General features: G+C 47.1%; 1 protein-coding gene across 1 annotated transcript in view; it reads right to left on the minus strand.

Moving 5' to 3' along the window:
• Window positions 1–3,455, minus strand: part of fxyd6 (FXYD domain containing ion transport regulator 6) — an 80,679-nt gene extending 77,224 nt beyond the window's left edge. The window contains exon 1 of the mRNA XM_080214558.1: window positions 3,229–3,455. The gene's annotated coding sequence lies outside the window, so the exon portion shown is untranslated. The remainder of the gene's footprint in view (window positions 1–3,228) is intronic.
• Window positions 3,456–8,066: the final 4,611 nt, after the last annotated feature.

Below are 8,066 nucleotides of genomic sequence, written 5' to 3' on the forward strand. Positions count from 1 at the left end.
CATCACCACCTGCAAGCTCCCCTCCAAAGCCCATACCACCCTTATTTGGAACCTCGGTGTCGCTGGGTCAAAACCCTGGAACTGCCTCCCAACAGCACTGTGAGTGGACCTGCACCTCAGGGACTGCAGCGATTCAAGGTGGTGGCTGACTACCACCTTCTCAAGGGCAATTAGGGATGGGCAATAGATGCTGGTCTAGCCAGCGATGTCCACATCCCGTAAAAGAATAAAAATAAGAAGCACTCTGGCTCAGTGTAACTCTGAAATATTATTCAGCTATCTTCACAAGCTGGCACGGAAACACTAAGCGTTTCCAAATAATTGCTTTAAATAACAGTTTGACCTGGGTGTAAAGAGAGATGTCTAGAGCAAAAAACACACCAGGATTATTGAACACAAGCCAATAGTTGTGGAGGATTGATAGCTGCTAGTGAGAACTCAGTTAATCAGATTAAAGCGTTCGAAAGGCATGCTGATCATCACCTGGGTACCAATTACAACACTGCCAAGTGACACAAAGATGTGGAGATGCCGGTGTCGGACTGGGGTGGACACAGTAAGAAGTCTCACAACACCAGCTTAAAGTCCAACAGGTTTGTTTGGAATCATGAGCTTTTGGAGCACTGCCCCTTCATCACAATATAATTGTAAAGAGTAAATGTCTGAAATGCAACAAGAACAAGCAGAATTATTTATGATGATGAGTTTTTTGATGAAGTTTTTTATTTAATGTTAAGCATTGAGGGAAGCATATTGATTTCTATTCTTTGTCCGTTGCTTAGAAATGGTGGAAGGTCTACAGCCCAGATGGAAACCATTTGGCCCATTGTGTCCATGCTAGCCTAATCCCACCTTCCCTGTGCCAGTTGCGATGGCCACAACTCATCAGCAGAAGGTCGGCCTTGTCAGAGTTTCACTTTGGTCCATTCCAGACAGGATTGTGTTAGTCGGTCTCCCTGCAGTCTCAGCATGATCACTCCCAACTTTATGCCTTAAACCTGAACTCAGTGGGCTTTAAATTCCCTTTGGAACTGAATGATGCCAGTCCAATCCCAGGTACATCCCCTCCCTCATTCCACATCATGCACTAAAGGGCAAAACCAATCCTTGCATCATAAAAATGATCTGGCCATGGGATTCAGAGGCAATTTCCCCTCTGAGGTTCTGAGTCACCATTCCAGCCTCAGTGGAAAGGAGAAAGTTTCCTCTCTCACTGCTGGGTCTTCAATGTGAAATGTAGGTTGTTGTTGTTGATGATCCAGTTCCATGGGTCCAACCACACGGGAAACAAACCCAGAGACAGAGCCAGAAATCAGTGACACGGAGAGGAATAGTGAGCATGGAGAGGAGGGTGAGGGAGGAAGAGGTGGGGGGGGTTAGGTGCAGGACAAGATGGGGCAGGGTGAAGTGGGAGGGGGGCAGGACAGAGCGAGGGGAGCGACAAACAAAATCCATTCGGTGTTTGGACTACATCTTAATGTCCTTCAAAAAAAATCTAGAAAAAAAACCAACTGTTTAAATTAAAAATTATAAAATGGTTTTATAGCAGCTAAAATATCTTCACTCATTTCCACGAGCAACAATTATGTGAAAATCTCTACCTGCTGTCATGGCCAGTCTCACAGAGACTGATGGAATCAAACCCTGAACGTGGGGAGTGTCAACTCATGAAACCCTGGACAAAACCTGCCCCATGGGGCTATTCAATGGCACTGGGAACCCACTGTGGGAATAGATTCAATTCCCTGAATCCCTAAACAGACACACACACACACACACACACACAGACCACTCAATGACACTGGGAGCCGTGTGGGAATAGATTCAATTCCCTGAAACCCTAAACAGAGACACACACACAGACAGAGACACACACACACACACACACACAGACACGCAGAGACACACACACACAGACACGCAGACAGAGACACACACAGACACAGAGACACACACACTGACCATTCAATGGCACTGGGAGCCATGTGGGAAAAGATTCAATTCCCTGAATCCCTAAACAGAGACACACACACACACTGACCAATGACACTGGGAGCCGTGTGGGAATAGATTCAATTCCCTGAATCCCTAAACAGAGACACACACATACACAGACAGAGACACAGAGACACACACACACAGAAACGCAGACAGAGACACAGACAGACACACACACACACACACAGTGACCATTCAATGACACTGGGATCCGTGTGGGAATAGATTCAATTCCCTGGTTCACTAAACAGAGACAAATACTGTAAAATACACACACACACACAGACAGAGACACACACCCACACATTATTCTGGGGGGGGGGCGGGGGGTAGCAGTCAATGAACGTGACTTTTTTCTCCTGACTCGTCATATTCCTTCGTTCAGAAGGGAAAAAATCCCTCCATCCTTTCACCATTCTTCAGAGTAAATCTCGCATTAACCCGTCAGCATCTCCCAGCATGGAAAGATGAGAAGGAATATGGGGGAAGAGCAGAAAGGGGTGATAACGGAAAAGGAACAGGTTGTCACAGAGAGGAGGGGGGTGCTGGGGGGAGGATGTTGCAATGTCAAATTGATCGATACAATTGGAAGACATTCTGGACAAGCTGGGGGTACAGACTCCGGGAGTTAGCCAGGCTCTGACCATGTCTCTCTGCAAAGTCAATGCCAGTTACAATCTCTCCTCACCGCCCAGTCACGTCCACACTGGGTGGGTGGGCGGAACATTGCCAAACAGGGTTCACCAGCATCCCCACCCCCCCCCGACAACAAACAACAAAGGGGAAGGGGGGGGGGGATACGTGATCCAAATGAGTACATTTCCCCATCTGACTGTAAATCATGTCCACACAAACTGAGAGAGCCCCCCACCTTGTTTACAACCGCGTGTGTAGGCACCACCCTTCAGGGCAGAGAGAGAGAGGGGAGGGGGGATTCTGAGCTGAATCGAAGGCTAATTCAATTTGTTTTTTTGTACACACAAGGGAAAAAAAAGGATAAAACTATTCAAAACCCCCCTTCCCATTACATTAAACTGTGACATTAATAAAATGATCCAGAGAAATCAGGGCGATACATTAACCAACCTCTCTCTGTTACCAAAAACCGATACATCCAGAGAAAAATCCACAAACTTCAACCCTGCTCAAACCCCGATTTCTATTTTTTAACAATTTTCAATTGCATGACTTTAATAAATGATATTTTTAAATTGAAATAAGATTTCTTACCTCGTTGCACAGTCCCCTCTGAATCTGGAGAGAGGGAGAGACACTCTGAACGGTGGTGAGTAACACGGGCTGTCTGTCTCTGTGTGTGTGTGTGTGTGTATACACTGGGAGAGGGATTACTCTCTCAGCCTGGCTGTTTAGCAGGGATTCGCTCGGTGTCTTGCCGGTGGAGTGACCATTCCAGACACTGTGACAGGGAGAGGGAGGGAGGGACACAGCCAGCGACCTCCGCAGCTGTTGCTCATCTCATTACACAGCGAGCAAGGTGCCCATTCACACAACTGAACTGCTAGACCCCTTTACACCCCCTCCCCCCGCCCACATCTCCACTCCCCCCACCACTATTCCGTGCCCTCCCACCTCTCCATTTCCCCCCCTCTCCATTTCCCCCCACCTCTCTGTTTCACCCCCAGCTCCCCTTTTCCCCCCTCTCCTCTCCATCCCCCCATCTCTCCAGTTTCCTTTCCCCTCCCTCCATTTCACCCCCTGCCCATCTCTCCATTTTGCCCCTCCGCCCACCTCTCTGTTCATTCCGCGCCCCCCACCCCACCTCTCCATTTCTAGGGAAGAGTCTGTACATCCATCATTTCTTTCTCTTTTCCTGCATTCTTTCATTCCATTTTCCATATGGTCTTAGCACCATAGAATCCCTACAGTGTAGAAGGAGGCCATTCAGCCCATCGAGCCTGCACCAGACTCAGCATCTCACCCGGGTCCACCCTGTAACCCCATGCATTTACTTCACCAATCCCCAACCTACACATCTTCGAACACTAAGGGACAATTTAGCATGGCCATAGAATCATATAGTACAGAAGGAGGCCATTCAGCCCATCGAGCATGCACCGACCATAATCCCATTAAGGCCCTATCCCCATAACTCCATGCATTTACCCTAGCTAGTCTTCCTGACACAGAAGGCCAATTTAGCACGGCCAATCCACCTAACCGCACATCTTCAGACTGTGGGAGGAAACTGGAGCTCCCGGAGGAAACCCGTGCAGACACTGGGAAAATGTGCAAACTCCACACAGATCATCACCGGAGCTGGGAATTGAACCCAAGTCCCTGGTGCTGAGAGGCAGCAGTACTAAAAACTGTGCCCTCGTGCATGGTGTTGAGCTTCTTGAGTGTTGTTGGAGTTTCATTCATCCAAGCACACGGAGGGTATTTTATCAAGTTCCTGACTTGTGCCATGTGGACAGGCTTCGGGGATTCAGGTGGTGAGTTACTCACCACAGGATTCCCAGCCTCTGACCTACTGTGGTAGTCACAGTATTTATCTGGCTAGTCCAGTTCAGAATCTGGTCAATGGAAACCCCCAGGATGTTGACAGGGGTGGACAGCAGGGCTCAGTGTAGCGTTGTTGCTGTGTCATTGTGTCTCTTTCTATGCACGATCTGCCCAGAGGAAACCCATGCAGACACAGGGAGAATGTGCAAACTCCACACCCATGGCCAGAATCGAACCCAGGCCCCTGACACTGTGAGACAGCAGTGCTAACCACTGTGTCACCATGATGGGAGATAAGGGGGTGATGAAATTGATATTTATGTAGGACGTACAGCATGGAAACAGACCATTCGGCCCAACTAATCCATGCCAGCCCCGTATCATTTCTTCCCCATTTAAATCTACCATAGTAACAATTCTTCTTTAATCTTTCACAGGATGTGGTCACCCTGGGACAGCTTTTGAGGGTAATTACCTTGAACTGAGCATCATTTTCAGAGGACAGTTGAGTCAAGTCTGGCGTAGTAAGTCAGCCATATCAGAAGATTTCCTTCCCCAAAGGATATCAATGAACCCAAATGGGTTTTTACAACAATCTGTGATAGTTATCACTGTCACCATCATTAAGACCAGTTTTGTTCATTGAATTTCACTTCCACATTTGAATACATGACCCCTAAGCATTAGCCTGAGATGACTGACCCTCCACAACCACAACCATCTTCCTCTGTACCAGGTATGACTCCAACCAACAGAGTGTGTTTGCCCCCTGACACCCATTGATCTCAGTTTCACTGGGGCTCCTTGATGCCACACTTGGTTGAATGCAGCCTTGATGTCAAAGGCAGTCGCTCACCTCACCTCTAGAATTTAACTCTTCTGTCCATGTTTGAAACAAGGCTGTCATGAAGTCAGGAGCTGAGTGACCCTGGCAAGACCCAAACTGGGCATCACTGAGCAGGTGCTGCTGGATAGCACAGTTGATGACCCCTTCCATCACTTTATTGATGATTGAGAGTGGACTGATTGCACGGTAATTGGCCTGGTTGGATTTGTCCTGCTTTTTGTGCACAGGACATACCTGGGCAATTTCCACATTGTTGGGTAGTGTTGTAACTGTACTGGAAGAGCTTGGCTAGAAGAGTGGCAAGTCTTCAGTGCTATTGCTGGAATGTTATCAGGGCCCAATGCCTTTGCAGTATTCAGTGCCTCCAACTGTTTCCTGATATCAAGCAGAGTGGATTCAATTGGCTGGAGACTTGGTATCTGAGATGTTGGGGACAACTGGAAGAGGCCGAGATGGATCATCCACTCGGCACTTCTGGCTGAAGGTTGCTGTGAATACTTCAGCCTTATCTTTTGCACTGATGTGCTGGGCTCCCCCATCATTGAGGATGGGGATATTTGTGGAGCCTCCACCAGTGAGTTGTTTAATTGTCCACCACCATTCTCGACTGGATGTGGCAGGACTGCAGAGCTCAGAATTGATCATTTGGTTGTGAAGTCACTCTATCTATCACTTGCTGTTTTTGCCATTCGGCATGCGAGTAATCCTGTGTTGTAGCTTCACCAGGCTGACACCTCATTTTTTGGTATGCCTGGTACTGCTCCTGGCATTGCCCTCCTGCACTCCACCTTGAACCAGGGTTGATCCCCTGGCTTGATGGTAATGGTTGAATGGAGGATATGCCGGACCATGAGATTGCAGATAGTGCTGGAGTACAATTCCGCTACTGTTGATGGCCCACAGTGCCTCATGGATGCCCAGACTTGAGTTGCTGGATTGGTTTGAAGTCTGTCCCATTTAGCACAGTGATAGTGCCAGACCCAGTCCAGCAGTTATAGGACTGACCAGCTTGATCAATAGAGCTGCTACTGAGCCACTTTTGAAATCCCCCACCCAGAGTACATTTTATACCCTTGCCACCCTCAGTGCTTCCTCCAAGTGTTGTTCAACATGGAAGGAGGATGGTATGTGGTAATGAGGTTTCATAAAACATAGAACATTACAGCACAGTACAGACCCTTCGGCCCTCGATGTTATGCCAGCCTGTGAAACTAATCTAAAGCCCATCTAACCTACACTATTCCAATATCATCCATATGTTTATCCAATGACCATTTAAATGCCCTGAACGTTGGCGAGTCCACTACTGTTCCAGGCAGGGCATTCCACGCCCTTACTACTCTCTGAGTAAAGAACCTATCTCTGACATCTTCCTATATCTATCACCCCTCAATTTAAAACTATGTTCCCCCATGCTAGCCATCACCATTCGAGGAAAAAGGCTCTCAAAGTCCACCCTATCTAATCTTCTGATCATTTTATATGCCTCTATTAAGTCACCTCTTAACCTTCTTCCCTCTAACGAAAACAGCCTCAGGTCCCTCAGCCTATCCTCATAAGACCTTCCCACCATACCGGGCAACATCCTGGTAAATCTCCTCTGCATCCTTTCCAATGCTTCCGCATCCTTCCTATAATGCGGCGACCAGAACTGTACGCAATACTCCAAATGTGGTTGTACCAGAGTTTTGTATAGCTGCAACATGACCTCATGGCTCCAAAACTCAATCTTCTTAACAACACTACTGACCTGGGTGCCAACTTTCAGGGATCTATGCACATGGACACTGAGATCTCTCTGCTTATCCACTCTACCAAGTAATTTACCATTAGCCCAGTGCTCTGTTTTCCTTTTACTCTTTCCAAAGTGAATCACTTCACACTTTTCCGCATTAAACTCCATTTGCCACCTCTCAGCCCAGCTCTGCAGCTTATTTATATCCCTCTGTAACCTGCAACATCCTCCCACACTGTCCACAACTCCACCGACTTTGATGTCATCTGCAAATTTACTAACCCATCCTTCTATGCCATCATCCAGGTCATTTATAAAAATTACGAACAGCAGTGGCCCCAAAACAGATCCTTGTGGTACACCACTAGTAACTGAACTCCAGGATGAACATTTCCCATCAACCACCACACTCTGACTTCTTACAGCTAGCCAATTTCTGATCCAAACTGCTAAATCACCCTCAATCCCATGCCTCCGTATTTTCTGCAATAGCGTACCGTGGGGAACTTTATCAAATGTTTTACTGAAATCCATATATACCGCATCAACTGCTTTACCTTCATCTACCTCTTTGGTCACCTTCTCAAAGAACTCAATAAGGTTTGTGAGGCATGACCTACCATTCACAAAACCATGTTGACTAACCCTAATCAAATTATTCCTTTCTAGATGATTATAAATCCTATTTCTTATAATCCTTTTCAAAACTTTGCCCACTACAGAAGTAAGGCTCACTGGTCTATAATTGTATCTAGTCCCCTTCTTGAAAAAGGGGACAACATTTGCCATTCTCCCATCTTCTGGCACTATTCCTGTAGACAATGATGACCTAAAGATCAAAGCCAAAGGCCCTGCAATCTCCTCCCTAGCCTCCCAGAGAATCCTAGGATAAATCCCACCCAGTCCAGGGGACTTACTATTTTCATACTTTCCAGAATTAAAGGTTTCCTTGCCCCATGTTTAACCTGAAGCCATGAGACTTCACGGGTCCGGAGTCGATGTTAAGGACAACAGGGCAACTCC

The sequence above is a fragment of the Carcharhinus amblyrhynchos genome, chromosome 29 (genome assembly GCF_965287045.1).
Source record: "Carcharhinus amblyrhynchos chromosome 29, sCarAmb.v2.hapA, whole genome shotgun sequence".
Taxonomy (NCBI): domain Eukaryota; kingdom Metazoa; phylum Chordata; class Chondrichthyes; order Carcharhiniformes; family Carcharhinidae; genus Carcharhinus; species Carcharhinus amblyrhynchos.